At 41.7% G+C, this 20,353-nt stretch overlaps 1 pseudogene; it reads left to right on the top strand.

The window, feature by feature from the left end:
- LOC139417562 (H(+)/Cl(-) exchange transporter 6-like) overlaps positions 1-20,071 on the top strand; it is a 29,836-nt pseudogene extending 9,765 nt beyond the window's left edge.
- The last annotated feature ends 282 nt before the right edge of the window (positions 20,072-20,353 follow it).

The following is a 20,353-nucleotide window of genomic DNA, read 5'->3' as shown; positions in this document are numbered from 1 at the left end:
ACCTTTTGGACCTCTCGTGTAGATGAAGGGGATGAGACAGGTTAAAGAAGGATGTTTAAGACTTGGGACAATTGAGACATGGATTGTGTATGTGTGCCATTCAGAGGGTGAATGGGCAAGACAAAAGATTTAAGTGCTTTGAATGGGGTATGGTAGTAGGTGCCAAGCGCACCGGTGTGTGTTTAAAAACTTAGCAGTTTCCTGTGTGTATCAATAATGGTCCACCACCCAAAGGACATCAAGCCAACTTGACACAACTGTGGGAAGCATTGGAGTCAACATGGCCCAGCATCCCTGTGGAATGCTTTCGACACCTTGTAGAGTCCATGCCCCGAGGAATTGAGGATTTTCTGAGGGCAAAAGAGGGTGCAATTCAATATTAGGAATTCGTTCCTTATGTTTGGTACTTTACTGTGATGTCTGTGATATTTTAACTAGTGTATTTTACTGTGATTACTGTCTTGAACCTCTCTATTTGTAGCAGTTCTACCAAGATTGCCCTAAAAATAAATACTTTACCTAAGTGTATAATTTCCCATTGATTGATTGGTCTTTTTCAGCTCTAACAGTACTATTTGTAGGTTCATCTGAACACAGACATTGACTTAACCACTACTGGACCTGGCTCCAAAACCGAGCCAGCGAAGGACAGTAACAAAAAATATGATCTATTGGTTATGTTCACTCGTGGCAGTCTGCACCGGTCTGACTCTTCAATAGTTGTCAAACCTCTCACCCTTTTTAACGATTTTCTAGTAGTCATTTTAAGCCTGGCATGGCTTTTCATTGGAGGCAAATGTAACAGTGTTGCTTCCGTCCCTCTCCTCGCCCCGACCTGGGCTCGAACCAGGGACCTCAACAACTGCCTCCAACGAAGCATTGTTACCTATCGCTCCACAAAAGCAGCGGCCCTTGCCGAGCAAGGGAAACAACTACTTCAAGGTCTCAGAGCGAGTGACGTCACCGATTTGAAACGCTGTTAGCGCGCACCCCGCTAACTAGCTAGCTATTTCACACCGGTTACACAGACAAACCAATGAATTCCTTTCTCTTTTGAGTAATTGCCTCTTCCATTTTTGTGGCAGAGCTGCGATGTGGGTACAGTGTTTTGTATGTGGTTCTGTGTGTGCATATGATGATAAAGTGACTTGAGTTCTACACCTCCATGTATGTCCATCCCTCTCCCTCTCCCACAGTGTTCAGATGGGGATAAGAAGTGCCACCTGTGGACTGTGGTTGACCTGGCCTTCTTTATCCTGATGGGGGTGGTGGGAGGGCTGCTAGGGGCCTTCTTCAATTACATCAACAAGAGGCTGGACAAGTACCGCATGTGACATGTCCACCCCAAGGCCAAGTTTGTCAGGTAACTGCTGGGAAACACACCATACCATACAAAAGCATGAACACACACACACACCTTTTAATGCTCCTATGTCATTGCTGCAGTTGTTGAAAATATTTTTTTCTAATTATTAATATGAAACGTATATATGTTGTGTAGTCTTCTACTTTTAGCCTAATTATCAAATCATTTCAATCAATCAACATTCCCATCTGAGTGGAAAGGTATTTGTCTGAGTGGAACGGCATTAGTCTGAGTGGAACGGCATTAGTCTGAGTGGAACGGCATTAGTCTGAGTGGAAAGGTATTTGTCTGAGTGGAACGGCATTAGTCTGAGTGGAAAGGTATTTGTCTGAGTGGAACGGCATTAGTCTGAGTGGAAAGGTATTTGTCTGAGTGGAACGGCATTAGTCTGAGTGGAAAGGTATTTGTCTGAGTGGAACGGCATTAGTCTGAGTGGAAAGGTATTTGTCTGAGTGGAACGGCATTAGTCTGAGTGGAAAGGTATTTGTCTGAGTGGAACGGCATTAGTCTGAGTGGAAAGGTATTTGTCTGAGTGGAACGGCATTAGTCTGAGTGGAAAGGTATTTGTCTGAGTGGAACGGCATTAGTCTGAGTGGAAAGGTATTTGTCTGAGTGGAACGGCATTAGTCTGAGTGGAAAGGTATTTGTCTGAGTGGAACGGCATTAGTCTGAGTGGAAAGGTATTTGTCTGAGTGGAACGGCATTAGTCTGAGTGGAAAGGTATTTGTCTGAGTGGAACGGCATTAGTCTGAGTGGAAAGGTATTTGTCTGAGTGGAACGGCATTCGTCTCAAAAAGGTCGTCATTTATCTTTCATCTCTTATTCTTCCTCTACTCCCTCTCTAGGGTCTTGGAGAGCCTGCTGGTCACCATGGTGACGACGGTGGGGATATTCGTGGCGTCCATAACGTTGGCGAATGTCGCGACTTGGCCTCCCCCACAACCAACAACAGTACAGCGCCGGTACGTTTGGTAGAGCTGAACTTCGTTTAAAAAAAAGTGAAGCATATAAAAAAGCAAGTTATAAACAAACTGTAACGGTTTTCTTGTGGTGAAGGAGAGGTGGACCAAAATGCAGCGTGGTTTCTATTCATGGTTCTTTAATAAAGAAAACTATACATGAATAGACTAACAAAACAATAACAGACATTTTGCAGTGCATACAGGTAAGAATATATAGTTAATAGTAATAGTATAGTTAATAGTAATAATAGTTATTCTGTCCCAACAAGACGAGGCCATGTACAACGACATGGCCACTCTGTTCTTCAACTCTCAGGAGGTGGCCATCCACCAACTTTTCCACCAGGACGGTGAGACAGGACCTGACCTAGGATCAGTTTGACATTTTAGATCAGGGTGTCCCAATAGGCGGCCTGTGGGCCAAATTCGTCCCATCGCTGAATGTAATTGGGGACCCCTATTTTAGGCCATAACAAATGAGATTATGGACAGGCTCCCATTTGATCTGAAGGGCAAAACTTATCCCACTCCTGTACTAAACAGCATGCTCAATGAAGAATCTCCATGTAAAAGTACTTCTTAGTTCCAGGACCAGGCTTAATCTATGTTTTCTTTGAACAGGGCTGTCTCTATTGGGTGCGTGTACAGGGATGGTCACCCTAACACACTCATGGTCAATTTACTAGACTAGGCTACAATGTGAATTACCATGAACTTCAAATAGGCCTACCAGTAGCCAGTGATGTAGTAGTAAAAGACACTAGGAGGGTAAACTCTGATTGCTGGTCGCGGTGAAAAAAGTACCTCTCCCTATACTTTCAATGCATTTTTCAGAAAAAGGTGGTCAACCTGCGTTTACCTACCACCAGACCTACAGTGCCAGTAGCCTACCCTCTTAGCCGAGGCAATTTTACACACATGAGCACACGCAGAACAGGTAACCTACATTCAATTTAATAGACCTAGATGAGATGAATCAAAACATGTGTACACCCTAGTTCATGAGTTGAATGCTTGGAATCTTCACATATGTGACGTAAAACTCTACCTTTCCTTACAGTGATGACATTTATGACCGTGTTATTTGTCATTATTAAGCATTTAACAATTTAATTAGAACATTGAACTTAAACCCTGTCTGAATCCTGGATCTTGGAGGTCTCGGAAAGTGCACTGTAAGTGTAACTATGCCTACCCAATAGTTAATTGTGCTTCGCAATGAAAACTGTTGTCAAGGGTACACATATACAAAATAATGTAGAACTATGCCATTGCAAAATCGAATGCTTCTAACCCGAAAGTCAACTACTGTCATTAACATATACTTGTTGAGGGCTAGTTGTCTAGTGTTATTGTAGACCATGATCAGCTGAGCCAGGAAAGAAAATATTAGATTATCTACTTCTTCTTGCCACGGACGGCACGGAGAACACGAATACCAGAAATACAAAGCAATGAGCGCTCTAAACAGCCGACTGACAAAAGCAAACAATTATAAGTCAACGGATAAATCTAATGCATTGGAATAAAGGCTATTTTATCAAGGACACATGGCAAACAAATGGCGCAAATGAGGAAGTGCAAAGGAAAATCTATGCGTTTTTAAAGGAGCTCAGCTGAGGCTGAAATTCAGCAATACTGAGTGGACAGCGCCACTGTGGAGCCAGCTATAGAATTATACAGTACCAGTCATGGACAGGGAGACAGTTTGTGCAGCCACGTAGAAATAAATCATTTAAACCATGCCAGAGAAGTGGGGATGTTCGTTTCATTTGAAAGCTTTTATTTTCATATTTACCACTGTAAAACTAATTTATCCTTGGATCATAAACACATAGGAGAATGGTTCAATTAGCGTTATTTAGAGACCACCCCAAAGTTTGACTTTTGTTGCATTAAGGGGAGCTCCCGGGTAATTCGCACCCCGGCCCCTGGTCTCACTCCCTATCCATATACACACTGAAAGATATAAATGTGCTTGTTTCAGTGTGATGGCTATACTTTAGTCAATCATTATACTGAACATAATGAACACCTCTGTGGCCTGCTATATATTTATCCTCAGGAGTGAACAACTCTGCAGTTCTGCTAGCTTTTTTTTCTTCTTCTCCCTGGCACTTTCTGTTACTGTTGTGGTTGTTTTACGAGGTAGAACATCAGCAGGACTGAGGCCCCTGAGGACTCGGCTGGAGTTGTGCAGCCCCTGCTGTATTGACCCTCCTTGTCATGTGACGTGTAATTTACTGTGTTTCCTGTCTGTCTCTGTAGGTACTTTCAGCCCCGTGACGCTGACAGTGTTCTTTGTGCTGTGCTTCCTCTTAGCGTGCTGGACGTATGGTGTGTCGGTTGCCCAGTGGCCTCTTTGTTCCCTCACTGCTCTGTGGTGGCGCTTTCGGACACCTGGTGGCCAACCTCCTCAATATGTAAGGACAACGTTCTGATAATGTTCTAGAAATGCTAGGCCAACGTTCTCACAATCAAATGTTCTCGAAATGTAAACCCAGCGTTCAGATAATCTGTACTCAAATATGGAAGGCCAACCGTCTCATAGCAAAAGGTCTATGAATGGTCATGGTGTATATCAGAGTCATATACATGTCATATACTGCTCTGGTTTATATGATTTGAAATCTGTTGGTTTGGAAATCTCTCACCTACTTTCCCAGCGCCAGTATTTATAAAGTATAGTTTTGGCTCTTTTGGAAAGTGAAAAATGCTTACAAATGCAACTTTTTAGAGATGACATCCTCTGAGAGGGAATCTGCTGACTGGACATGTTCTCTCACCGCCTCTCTCTCTCCCTCTCTATGAGTTTCCCTCACTCTCTCCCGCTCTATGAGTTTCTCTCTCTTCAGCCCACTTCTACTTCTTCCTCGGCTTTGTCAGACTTGGGTATTTTCAGTTATGCTCAACTGAGGGTAATGACTGCTATGTGTCACACTAGGATGTCTTTGGGAGAGAGTTATCTTAACTGGCTGCTTATTCCAAAAAAGTTATCTTTATAGTTATTGGTTCATGGATTAGTTTTGTGTTTCTAGGAACAAGAAGATAATGCAATTTGAGTCGACACTGCTAGAAGTAAGCCTGAGAGTCTTCTGCATGCTTTTATGCTCACTTCCTGACACTGCTCTTCCTGATTGGCTCCTTTGGCTGTCCTGTTGCCACAGCAACCTGGGTATAGACATCTACTCCGGGACCTTTGCTCTAATTGGAGCAGCTGCCTTCCTGGGAGGCGTGGTCTGGATGACCATCAGCTTGACTGTCATTCTCATCGAATCAACCAATGAGATCACCTACAGCTTGCCCATTATGACAACCCTCATGGTAAAGTACACTTCATTGATTTGAACTTACATTCACAATTTAGTGCACTTGTGTTGGTGCTTACAGGATGGTGGTGTGTGTGCTCAGGTGGACAGGGGATTTCTGCAATAAGGGCATCTATGACGTCCACATTCATCTGAGAAGAGTGCCAATGCTGGGAAATGGAGATGGACTAGTAAGAAACAAATACTACATTTATGATAGTAAAGATCAGTAGTCATTAAACAGACACTTGTATCCAAATTAACTTCAAGCTAACACGTTTCTCTTCAGTATACACATACAGTATGCTGCGTGGCCCTTTTACAACTTTAGCCAACTGTGTAATCTGCTGCTGTGTTCAATTCCAATTCAAGTCACTCAATTCAGGAAGGGCATTTTTTTTTTCTAAATAAACACTTGATATAAATAGCTTCTGCTTTTCAGTTTCTTGAAGACCTTGAAACTAGATGACCTTTTTTTCAATGAATGAATTTGGACCCTAACACGGGCACGTTTGTGTCTCTCGTTTGTCTCCCAGACTGACAGCCAGTGACATCATGGAACCCAACCCGACGTACGTGTACCCCTACACGCGCATCCAGTCCCTGGTGAGCATCCTGCGCACCACCGTCTACCGCGCTTTCCCCACGGTTACCGTGAACAGGGACAACGAGCACAAGTTCATGAAGGGCAACATCCTCATCAGCAACAACATTCGCTTCAAGGTAGGAGCCAGGGCTACGTGCAGATAGAAATGTCATGAATCGAGCCGACATGATTTCTTATTCTAGATGTTAGAGGTATGTTTGTTCCACTTGTTTCTATCTGAACCTTTCACAAAGTTTTGTCCTGGGGTGTAATCATATTTCGCAGACCGTAGCAAAATGTTTGGCCTTTTGCAAAACTCATTGCAATGGAAACCGTTTACTGAACCAAACGGAAGCAAATGGTGGGGGGGAACTACCTGAATTTGTCCAAAATAAACTAGTTTTCGTTGCAAAACGTTTTCCATTGTTCCCGTTTTTGCAACAGACCAAACGTTTTTGCTACTGTCTGCAACTAATGAACCCCCCCCCTGCTGAAGGTGCCCTAGCCATACCACAAGCTGCCACCAGGGGGAGTCAGAGCTCTGTTATACTGAATAATGCATGGCCTGGTGCCATCTACAGTACCTTAAAGTATTCATACCTCTTGATTTATTCCACATTTTTTGTATTACAGCCTGAATTTACCATGGATTAGATGTTTTTTCTCTCACCCATCTATATACACAATACCCCATTTTGACAAAGTGACATGTTTTTTTTATTTTTATGTTTGCAAATATATTGAAAATGAAATACATGTAATTTACATAAGTATTCACACCCCTGAGTCAATACTTTGTAGAAGCACCTTTGGTGGCGATTACAGCTTTGAGTCATCTTTGGTATGTCTGTATCAGCTTTGCACATCTGGAATTGGGGATTTTCTCCCATTTTTCCTTGCAGATTTTCTCAAGCTCTGTTAAGTCAGATGGGGACAGGCGGTGAACAGCCATCTTCAAGTCTTTCCACAGATTCTTGATGGGATTCAAGTCTGGACTTTGGCTGGGCCACTCAAGGACTTTCACATTCCAGGGTTGCTTTGGCTGTATGTTTGGGGTCATTGTCCTGTTGGACTGTAAATCTTTGCCCCAGTCTAAGATTGTTTGCACTCTGAAACAGGTTCTCGTATGCCTGTATTTGCCTTCATTCATTGTTCCCTCTATCCTTACCTGTCTCCCAGTCCCTGCCGCAGAAAATAAGATATTTCTGTATTTTATTTTCAATACATTTGCAATCATTTCTAAAAACATATTTTCACTCTGTCATGGGGTATTGTGTGTGAGTGAGAAAAATATATTAGATACATTTTGAATTCAGACTGTAACACAAGAAAATGTGGAATAAGTCAAGGGGTATGAATACTTTCTGAAGGCACTGTATAAGCCTGTTAATTTGGCCCTATTTGTAGGTTATCGTTCCTTTCCTTCTTGTAGTGTTGTTACTGTAAAGCACGGTGTGACGTGTTGTTGATTTTAAAGGGCTGTGTAAATCACACAGGATTTACTGATTTGACACGATTGGATAGGCAACAACAAACATTCTATCTCTATGTCAGGGCAGTGGTTATATCAAGGGAATGTAGGAAACAGGGATGCACAGACAGTGAGTTGTTCATGGTCTCTTGCTGTAAGAACCTTTACACTAAATCAACAGGAAAGTTGACAATCCATGTCTCAATTGTCTCAAGGCTTAAACATCCTTCTTTAACCCGTCTCCTCCCCTTCATCTACACTGATTGAAGTGGATTTAACAAGTGACATCAATATGGGATCATAGCTTTCACCTGGTTTCACATGGTCAGTCTATGTCATGGAAAGAGTAGGTATTCTTAATGTTTTGTGTACTCAGTGTATATCTATTTAGTCTTCTTGATCAATTTGCAGTCTACAAATGATTGGTGATTATGTTCCGCCCCCGACCATCCGCTCAAGAAGACATTGACCTGCGGTTGAATCTAGTTGATGACATACACATTTAGCAGATGTTATTGCGGGTGTAGCGAAATGCTTGTGTTCCTAGCTCCAACAGTGCAGTAGTATCTAACAATACACAACAATACACGCATCTAAAAGTAAAAGATTGGAATTAAGAAATGTATACATTTTAGGATGAGCAATGTCAGAGTGGCATTGTCTAGAATACAGTATATACGTATGAAATGAGTAAAGCAGTATGTAAACATTATTAAAGGACTTGTGTTCCATGTCTATGTACATAGGGCAGCAGGGTTGAGTTACCGGGTGGTAGCCGGCTAGTGATGACAATTTAACAGTCTGATGGCCTTGAGATAGAAGCTGTTTTTCAGTCTCTCGGTCCCAGCTTTGATGCACCAGTTCTAACCTCGCCAACTGGATGATGGCGGGGTGAACAGGCTGTGGCTCGGGTGGTTGATGTCCTTGATCTTTTTGGCCTTCCTGTGTCATCGGGTGCTGAAGGTGTCCTGGAGGGCAGGCAGTGTGCCCCCGGTGTTGGGCAGACCGCACCAACCTCTGGAGAGCCCTGCGGAAGCAGGCGGTGCAGTTGCCGTACCAGGCGGTGATACAGCCCGACAGGATGCTTTCAATTGTGCATCTGTGAAAGTTTGAGGGTCTTAATGTATACATCGGTACATCTTCTTTGTTTCCTGTGAGAAGTGGAGAGATGCCCATTCTTTTTTAAGAAGAGTGCAGTTACCTAGCAGACACACAATGCTTGACTACTAGGTGATGTGTCCAAACAGATACTATGGTATGTTCTAACCACTGAAGTCATAACCATATGTTAGCACTGATGTCTTTACCCCATTACTGCAGTCATAAACCAGGTAATGACCCATCCTCTATTTAATTAACAAGCATGTTTAGAAGGAGAAGCATGTGTAAGGGAGTGTGTGCAATTATTACTGTGAATTGGGGCACCAGTCTGTTATGGGACAGAAATTGTATTTTAAGGCGACCTGACTTATTTTAACAATACATTTATAAGACAACAATGAAAATAATAGGAATAATATGGATTCATCTGAAGGTATAAATTATTGAGATCACTTTTACCAAAATAAGAAGACCACACAATTCCTTTATACAATCAATATTTGAAGACGCTAATCAAAATATCTACAAAACATAATGAAAATTATCATGGAAATAGGTAGTATAGGGAATAGAATGAAATATGAAACGCTTAAGTATACTGCTTAGTTTATGGGCGCTTCAGTTCCAATTCCTGTACCAGATCTTATTTAGGGGCTTCATAGCAAAGGGGGTGAATACATATCCACGCACCACAGGGCATGAAAGGGATAACGAATCCCGTTGTTTGTGTCGTCCATTTCGGGAAAGTACCTGCGTAATTGTTCTAACTCAGGCGCTTCACTAAATCACATTTGACATTGTCCGTAAGCTTGAGTTAATTTGCACACAAAAAAAATCATACAATGATGGAAAGACCTGTGTGTTGTCCTTATTAATGCAGACAGAGAAGAGCTCCAACTTTTTAATCATAGCCTCAATTTTGTCCCGCACATTGAATATAGTTGCGGAGAGTCCCTGTAATCCTAGATTCAGATCATTCAGGTGAGAAAAAACATCTCCCAGATAGGCCAGTCGTGTGAGAAATTCATCATCATACAAGCAGTCAGACAAGTGAAAATGGTCAGTAAAGAAAAGTTTAAGCTTGTCCCTCAATTTAAAGAAATGTGTCAATACTTTGCCCCTTGATAACCAGCGCATGTCTGTATGTTGTAAAAGCGTTACATGGTCGCTGCCCATTATTGCATAATGCAGAAAATACACAAGAGTTCAGGGGCCTTGCTTTAACAAAGTTAACCATTTTCACTATGTCTCCCTGTCATGGTTTTTGCGCCATCAGTACAGATACCAACACATCTTGACCACCAACATTCATTTGACGTCACAAAGCTGTCCAGCACTTTCAAAATATCCTCTCTTGTTGTCCTGGTTTCCAGAAGAGGATGTCTTCCTTAATTGACCCCCCCATAAACATTACGGACATGTATCTGGGCTGTGCCAGGCCCACCACATCTGTTGACTCATCCAGTTGTATAACGCATAAAATTCACAGGCTTGTTTGCAAAGCAGTACCTGTTTCCAAACATCTCCTGCCATGTCACTAATGCATCATGAAACAGTTATTTGATTAAGGCAATTTTTGGGCCTTTTCCCCCAACATTGTCCCAGCCATAGCCACGGGAGCAGGAAGAATTAAGTCCTCCACAATAGAATGGGGCTTGCCTGTTCTAGCCACTCGGTAGCTCACCATATAAAACTCTTCTAGCCCCTTCTGATTAATGGTATGTTGCCTTTATTTATGTCTTACTACTCGAAAGTCTTCTTAATTCTCGATCAAAAAACTTGCGTGGCATGGTTCGTTTCTAAATGTCTTCGCAAGAGTGAAGGTTTCATTGAGTTGTGAGACCTTTGCACATATAACACACTGTGGCTGAGGAAAGGCACTACTCCCAATATAAGTGAACCCCATATCAATGTAGTTCATCATATTTGTGCATCTTCGAGGGTCCAACGTCCCCGTCTGTTCGGTGCTTTCCCGAGTAAGGGGGCATAAGCTCTTTGGCTGCATCAGTTCACAACTGTCAGTGTCCATGCTAGCTGGGTTAGCGATCTTTCAAAAAAATCCTTGTTAGGAAGGATTACCTACACATACTGTGCAGCTCATGTTATAGACAGATGCTACATGGCAGACCAATCTGATCTCATCTCTCGGAATGTCCAGCCCATCCATAATCTCAGCCAATCATGGCTAGTGGGAAGGTTCCTGACTTTTTCCATGGCTAAACCAACTACGCTCGTAATTTAACACTTATGTGTTTACAGATGGCATACACATTAAGGCACATGAAAGTTCACATGTTCCAGAAGGCATTTCTGACAAAAAAAGCATTTTGATCAAAAAATGTCTCCTGTGAAGTAGTGACGTGCGACATACGCCTAGTTTCCCGAAACGAGTCACAAATTTCCACGCTGAGGTTGGACTAATACTGACTTTAAAAAAAAATTATAATGCCTTTTTAGTGTAAGAGCTGTTTGAAAAGACCATCTGAAATTTCAGGCTGCTTTGGTCAGATGGAGTTTTTGCCTGCCTGTGTCATCACTAGGCGGTAAATTAGTTAATATACCAATAAAGGGGTTGCAGTTGCATCACAAATCACCTAGCAACCACACCAGACACCGTGTTGGAAGACCAGAGTCAGTCTGGTGGAAGTCCTCCAATCGCCCATATGGCTGGCTGCGTTTTTCTACCACCAGAAACATCGGGAAGATTGCCCATTATTAAGGACCCAGAAAACAGATGCAGTTGGAGAAGCTATTCAAGTAAGTAAATATATTTTGAAAATGATAAACATTATTATTAGCTAAACTTGTCAGAGAAGGGGAGTAGGTTACTCAGGATAGGGCATGTACCTTTGTGGGAGGACATTTTGAAAAGATTCTTCAGTTCCAGTCCTTAGCAACAACAAAAAAGACAGATATAGCAACGTAATATTCAGTACTCTCTGATTTGAGTATAATGAACCCCGTTTCTTTGTGATGTTTTCTGTCCTCAGATACAGAGAGCTGTGAAACCCTGTCTGCAGATGAAGAGAAAGGTCCCAATGAATGTCCCAAAAGAATGAGGGTACATCTTTAGCAAATGTTTTAAACAAAAATACAATTAAAAGACAATGTATAAAGCCTATTACAACTGGAGTAGGCCAACCCTGCTGGGTGTGCAGGCTTCAGTTCTAGCCCAGCACTAACACACCTGATTTGATTTATCCTACCTAATTAGTTGATAATCAAGTGTGCTATTGCTGGGTTGGAATAGAAGTTTGCTCACCAGGTAGATCAGGGATCAGTGGAGCGATGTTGGCTACCTCTGGTATTGACTAGAGCTGTGTTCGAATACCCATACTAACATACTGTATACTTCATACTTAATGAGTACTTAATAAGTTCATTTTAGTATACTGTAAATGAACAGAATGCTTTCAGTTGAGCGTACTAGCTCTTTGCCGGTCTACCGGAAGTTTATGCTGTTGCTGTGCAACCTCTTGCTAGCTAGTTAGCATAAATTACTAGTTAGACATTTTACGACTTCGGGTGTGTTCTTAAATTCAATGTGGAGTGCCAGAGTGAGCTCGTAAAGTTAAATCATTGTCCGTTTGTAAATTCAGAGTGTTTCGCTCTCGGAGCACACACTGGACGAGGAGTAGGGTTGATTTGAGCGTTCTGACCTTACAACGGCACCCAAGCTAACGTTGGCTATGAGACCACTCTGACCATTTTACTCACCCTAGCAGAAATGGTTAGGCAGTTTATGTTATCCAGAGCGTTGGTGACTAACTGTGCTGCTGGCAAAACTTGTATGCCTTTTTGCCGACGTTACACCGGCCAAATTCAACGGGTGTTGAACGCTCGTAAATTCATTATTCTGCGCACTCAGACGAGAAGATAGCCAGAGAGAATTTACGAAAGCACCCCATTTTCTTCAAACCTGAAAACGATGTGAAGCCACACCCATTTCCTAAATAATTGCATTATGGGCCCTAAAGTACAGAAATATTGTCCTCTGTGTGTATACTTCATATTTAGGCAAATTTAAATACGACATCCGGGAACTCTTGGCATACTAACTATAATCGATACTATGACCAATAAGCATACTATATACTCAATTAATGTCACAAATAGTACAGTTATCATGCGTATTCGAACACAGCTTTTGTTTCCCGTATGCTTTCGTAATAATAGCCTTACTTGTTACTGAGATGTCTAACCTTTGAGTTAGCTTACTTGCACACTTTGAAATGATATGTAATAAAGTGCTAATTCTTTGAAGGTAAGTGTATTGTTAACTATTATTCAAGATTAACTAGTCAATGTTGATTCATCAAAGATCACAATCCTGCAATAAAGAGTGGAAGGAATATGTCTCATGTGTTTGTGTTGTATTCTCAAATGAACATTACCTTTTTGTTCAGTTGTAAGCTCTCCAATTAGTTTTGTCACTCAGGATGTCAGTCATACCCATTTCGCCTCATTGGAGGGCCTGATGATTACTTGACAAATTCATTGGAGGGCCTGATGATTACTTGACAAGTTCATTGGAGGGCCTGATGATTACTTGACAAGTTCATTGGAGGGCCTGATGATTACTTGACAAGTTCATTGGAGGGCCTGATGATTACTTGACAAGTTCATTGGAGGCCCTGATGATTACTTGACAAGTTCATTGGAGGCCCTGATGATTACTTGACAAGTTCATTGGAGGGCCTGATGATTACTTGACAAGTTCATTGGAGGGCCTGATGATTACTTGACAGGTTCATTGGAGGCCCTGATGATTACTTGACAAGTTCATTGGAGGCCCTGATGATTACTTGACAAGTTCATTGGAGGGCCTGATGATTACTTGACAAGTTGAATCAGGTGTGCTTATCCGGGGCTACAATCAAAATGTGTAGTGTTGGGGGTACTTGAAAACCAGAGTCGGGAACCACTGTCCTACAGTCTGACGGCATTAGCCTTATGGGCATTTGCAATGCACCCCATGACATTGTGCATCTGAAGCAGAAAATAGCTTACCTCACACATTGTTTACATAATACGCTGTTGAGCTATATGTTTTCAATTAAAAAACAATACCAGTAGACAATGTATATTAGGCTCATCATTATACTAGATCTTGTGCATTCCTTACACTGATATGAAATTGTTTAGTGCAAATCCAACCCCAGTGAAATGTCAAAGCAGGAGATTGGATCCTTAGCATAAAAACAGGCACAACTACTTCTACAAAGTTCAATGCCAGATACGTTTCTCCCAGAAGGTCTGACTGGCACTTGGAGGTATCTGACCTCAGGATAAGACCCAGATGCAGACAGTTAAAATCACAGAAGTTTATAAACAAAATGGGGAAGGCAAAATGACAGGTCAAGGGTAGGCAGAGGTTGGTAATCCATTGCAAAGTCCATGAGGTACAGAACGGCAGGCAGGCAGAGGTCAGTAATCCAGTGCAAAGTCCATAAGTTACAGAACAGCAGGCAGGCAGATTTTGGTAATCCAGTGCAAAGTCCATAAAGTACAGAACGACAGGCAGGGTCAGGGCTAGGCAGAATGGTCAAAACTAGAAAACAGGGACTAACGCGAACCGGAGTACAGAAAAACACTGGTAGGCTTGACAGGACAAACTGGCAACAGTCAAACAGAAAACACAGGTATAAATGCACAGGTGATAATGGGGAAAATGGGTGACACCTAGAGGGGGGTGGAGACAAGCAAAAGACAGGTGAAACAGATCAGGGTGTGACAGGAGGTGCCACTGATAATGAAGATGGTTTGCCTAAGACTACCACAACAATTACATTGTCCACTAAATGTTTTTAAATTGTAAAAGAAAGAAAGAATAGTTAGGCTGTAAGAAATAATTTTATTTAGTAAGACAAGGTGCTCTCTCCTCATGGCACAACAGAATCATTCAGATTGACCAAGGCACAGCAAATGAAAACCATTTTGTCTAACTGAGGGACGTCTCCTTTCATATCTGGAAAAGGGCGAAATAGTAGAAGTGGAAACTGATGCTGCTGCAGCATTGCTCATCTTCACGGTGGGAATCTGGTCGACATGGGCTTCTTGATAGTGTGAAATGTGTTGATTAAAGGCCACATTTTCCCTGTGCAAAGGAAAGAAAAGAAACATATTTGATATAGCCTGTAGGCCTATTTATTTATTTATTTATTTATTTTAACCTTTTTTTATTTAACCTATGCCACTACACGCTCAGCCATGTACAAGAATTAGATTCAGTTATATAAATTTTCTGAATAAATCATGACTATCCAATCATCACATTAGGAATAGTAGGCTTACATTAGTCTGCAAATGTATTGATAGATGCATGCAATGCTTTATTATAAAGGAACATTTTATGGTGGAAAAAATAGCTTCCCCAAAACTTGAAACTCATGCGCAGCCTATGAGAGAGACACATGCTAATAGCTAGACTACACGCTATTAGGTAGCTAATGTTGGCTAACTTAGTCTTGTTGTAATCACCTGGTTAGCATAACATCTAAACAAAACTATAAATCGATCAGACTAACCAGTGATGAAATGTTCGGAACAGATCCTGTGCTGACAGTTGTCTGGGTTCAGGTCTTGACTGATAAAAAGGTTTCTTTGTTTTTCAGACAGTTCTTGAGTCTTATCTTCTTGGTGTTTCATGATTACGGGTAATCTGTTTTTCCTGCCTTGTTAGAGAAGCCAAATACTGAACAGAAATTGACCATGGTGATGAATCAACTAGTTTTAGGCACTGTTATCATGCAGCTTGGGGTAACCACTCAGCTGTTGTTGTTGGAAGAATTGACGTGGTGATCTTCCAACATGGCTTCCAGGAGGCGTCATACGCAACCTGGCAACCCTCTATAAGAAAGAGTTCCAAATAATAGCTAGTTTTCAGTTTTCCCCTCCTCACTCAGACTAATCCCAGACAGTCCTACTGTAGCTAATTCTTTGCTTAAGAAATTGCTTTTTGCTATGAAGCAATTATTAGATTTCTTTGACCATTTTCATTGAAAACAACCACAGTAATGTACTTAATTGTTACCCAGAAATGATTTGCTATTGAGATAAAAACAACTGCGTCGAACCTTTACTTTATTTGGCACTTAATAGCCACTTACAACGAGCTTGTCGTGGAATACAAGAAATGGGGGGGTGCATACCCTCATCCACATTGATGGGTCAAGTTCCTCGGTGTCCTCATCACTGAGGAATTGGCACCAGCACAGTCGTGAAGGCACCTCTTTGCCTTCAGTAGGCTGAAACGATTTGGCATGCCCCCTCAGATCCTTAGGAACTTTTACAACTGCACCATCCTGACTGGAAGAGAGTGGTGTGGATGGCCCAGCGCATCACTGGTGGTGAGCTCCCAGCCATCCAGGACATACATTCCATGCGGTGTCTGAAAAAGGCCCCAAAAATTGCCTAAGACTCCAGCCACCTCAGACAGACTGTTCTTTATACTCCCTTCCGGCAGGTGGTACCAGTGCATCAAGGCTCAGACCAGCAGACTCCTAAACAACTTATCTCCTGACCGTAAGACTTTTAAATGGATAACTACTGCTCTCCCTCTCCCCCAGACTATCCACACGGAATCTATGCCCATCCACTGGTCTCTACCCACTCAAGACGCACACACCTTAGGGCTGTTGCGGTGACCGTATTACCGCCACACTGTCAGTCATGAGTCATGACCGTAGTAAAATTCTAAAAAGCATGCCCAGGGTGCATGAAAGGAGATTACCGTGCGTACATACAGCCCTAGGCGATGCTGTTGGTTCATTGATTGTGCAGGGCGGCTTACAGGTAGTCTACAATTAGAGTGAATTTGTATTTGATTTTGAATAGCCTATTAATAAGGATTTTTCTATATTTTCATAGTTAATTGGGTGGCACATTGCCTTTAGCTATACAGAATATCTCACCACCATGTGTTTCCATCTCCTCTCCTTTATTCCTTTCTTGAGCGTGCAGAGGGTCTGTCAACAGTTAAGTGAAATATGTTTTGTTGAGTTAAACATGTTACTATCGATGTTCCCAAACAGATTTCACTTGGTTTCCCAAATTAAGCGCTGGGTAGCTGCAGGAACAGGGTTGGAGAGTCCATGTCATAGAGAGTTTGGGCAGAATATCACCTGTCGGGCAGCGAGAGCATGCTCCTCAAACAGTGGAAATAAGTGTTGTTATATTTATTTCTCAGCTGCTCATAGGAAACACAGGTCTGCTATAAAACTGAAGTAGCCTACCCAGCATCATTGAAAAATGGACTGGTGGGAAAACACATGGCCTCCATTCGCCATTTGAGGAGATTCAGCTGACATGTATTCTTCCCCTGTTTCTGTCCATTTGGTAATGGGCCATTCTAAATCAAAACTGATTTTACACATTAGTAAAGTCCAGATTATATTGAGAATAGTCTGATGGGTGAAAATATGATCACTTGGTGAGAGAACAGTGTGTGCAGCCTGGGGCAAGGAACACAGCGCAAACTTTTTCTGAGACTTTCTCAAATCATCAATATCCTATAGTTGCATCATGTTGCCCATTTATGTTTGGATTTCTAAAACATTCTAAGGTTTGTATCAGTAACAACTACAGTTGCCAAATAACTCTAAATCTAGCATGTAGGACCTGTTTCAATAGATCACTTTTAGCTCAACATAGCCACTTCATATGCACACTCGCTCCAGAATGGGAAAAATATCCTTTCTATTTTATTCCGTTTCAAGTCATCTTTAGTCAAGTAAAATCATATAGTATCAAATAATGGCACGGGACTTATAAGCATATCTTGTCAGCGAAATGAACAAGCCTAGAGCTAATGGCATGGACCATAGCCAGATACTATACAGTAGGGAAAATACACTTTCTTCATACTATAATGTTTCTTTAGACCTGACTAAAATAAAGAATGGATTTATTGTGATGGTCTATATGAAATTGATTTATTATGCTTTTTTAAATGTAGATGTTCCAAAGGTGCGCATCAGCGGCTTGTATGTAGCTTGTATGTAGCTTGTATGTAGCTTGTATGCTTGAAGGCCTGGAGATGCTAAATGTGTGTTTATGTTAATTAACGGTCAATTTCCTTGAAACCGGCATTCTTTTGCATGACAATAACCGGCTGACAAAATGTCATGACTGCCACAACTCTAACACACTTTCACTGTCACTCTTACTCACATGCACACTCACATGCGCACACTCACATACTTTACACCCTCAGTCACACAGTCATTACTGACGGCACACACTTTCGCTTTTGCTAGAATGATTGTTGATTAATCAACACCCACACACATACACACACTCACCACCACGCACACACACACACCCACCCACCACTTATGCTGCTGCCATACTGTTTACTGTTATTATTATTGTTACTGATCCTGCTACCAGTCACTTTCTCCTAATCCCTGCCTACATGTACATAGCTATCTCAAACACTCCAGTATTCCTGCACATTGTAAATATGGTACTGTCCTGGCCCTGTATATAGTCTACATTGTAAATGTGGTACTGGTCCTGGTACTGGTCCTGGACCTGTATATAGTCTACATTGTAAATGTGGTACTGGTCCTGGTACTGGTCCTGGACCTGTATATAGTCTACATTGTAAATGTGGTACTGGTCCTGGTACTGGTCCTGGACCTGTATATAGTCTACATTGCTTTTGTTTTTTCTTCCTCTTATTGAAAGTTAAGCATTTAAGCATTTCACTGTACTTGTGCATGTGACAAATTAAACTTGAAACTACTATAGTAATTTTGTAGATGGGAAAATGTGTTTTTGTTATGAAGTTGAACATGTGCTCTTTATGACAGAATGTTACAATGAGGTGAAATCAAGTTAGATTTCGTTTTTTTTTTTACCAACTTCCAATTCTGAAAAGACACCAAATTGGCGGAACAAACCTTATACGATTATGTCTTGGTCAATATGTAAACATATGGCTTCTAAGTCTTGATGTAAGTCTTAATGTATACATCGGTACATCTTCTTCGTTACCCGTGAGAAGTGTGAAGATGCCCATACCTTCCCGTTCCCAAGAAGAGTGCAGAGTTACCTACGTAGCAGACACACAATGCTTGACTACTAGGTGATGTGTCCAAACAGATACTATGGTATGTTCTAACCACTGAAGTCATAACCATATGTTAGCACTGATGTCTTTACCCCATTACTGCAGTCATAAACCAGGTAATGACCCATCCTCTATTTAATTAGCAAGCATGTTTAGAAGGAGAAGCAGGTAAAACATAGATCGTTTCCATTAACTGTGATGAGTCAGTCTGGTGTTTTTTATTTGGAGAAAATGTTGTGCTGACGTGTGTTTCTGTGTGTATCTTTCCAGACACGTGCCCTACCCTAATCTGTATCCAGACCAGTCCACTAAGCGAGGAGTGGACCATGGAAGAGCGCTTCCGACCTCTGACCTTCCACAGCATCATCTTTGCGGTCCCAGTTGGTCAACCTGCTCATCCGTGGCGTCTGCTACACAGAGAACCAGTCGGTTAGTGTTCCAATCCACTCCTCATGAGGGTCGTATTAGTTAGTGATGGGGAGGAAACATTTACACAAAAGATTATTGCGAGATTATCTTAATCTTATCTTGATTTTAATCTTCTTTTTATATGGTGAGCCAACATGTTTTCAGCACTTTCATTTCCATGACTGCTCAAAACTTGTTTACTCATAACTCTTTTGTTCCTCTGCAGCAGACATGTAGTGAGCAGTATGTTTGAACATCGAATCACAATAAAATCAGAGTATCGATTCGCAGTATATAAAATAGTGTGACATAAATAATCGCAATACATACAGTTTCTCATCTAAGTATTGTGATAATATCATATTGTGAAGTCCCTGGCAGTTCTCAGCCCTAGTGTTCATTAGGCACCAAATGGAAGAAACTGTGGAGGAACTACCTTCACTCTCATTCTTGTTCTCTGTTGCAAAACGTTTTGCTACATTTTGATACTTTGTGCTATGCACTAATGAATATGACCCAGGAGTTAGTCAGTGTGTCTAGGGGAGAGAGGAAGTGAAGGAGTGTCTGTGTTTGTGCACTGTTCTCTTTCACTGTATGTCTGTGCGTCCACATAGAGTGCCACGCAGCCCAGACTGTCATACGCTGAGATGACTGAGGACTACCCCTGTTTCCCAGGCATCCACAACTTGGACCTGGCCCTCCTCAACCCCCGCATGATAGTGGTACGACCCAGTCCATCACACAGGAGCTGTGTTGTTAGACTTCAATGCAGCTTCTTATACTATCGATCATAATCTGTTGCTGAAAAAACATATGTGTTATCTGCCATATCATGGATTGAGAGCTACCTATCTAATAGAACACAGAGGGTTTTCTTTAATTGGAAGCCTCTCTAACGTAAACCAGATAGAGTGTGGTGTTCTTCAAGGCAGCTGTCTTGGCTCTCTACTGTTCTCCTTTTTTGCTAATGACCTACTACTAGCATTGAATATAGCCTGTGTGTCTATGTACGCCGATGACTCAACATTATACACGTAAGCTACCACGGAAGTAAATCACTTAAATCCCTAACAAAG

The sequence above is a fragment of the Oncorhynchus clarkii genome, chromosome 9, assembly GCF_045791955.1.
Source record: "Oncorhynchus clarkii lewisi isolate Uvic-CL-2024 chromosome 9, UVic_Ocla_1.0, whole genome shotgun sequence".
NCBI lineage: Eukaryota > Metazoa > Chordata > Actinopteri > Salmoniformes > Salmonidae > Oncorhynchus > Oncorhynchus clarkii.
Note: the sequence above shows the minus strand (reverse complement) of the source record. Positions and strands in the feature narration are given on the sequence as shown.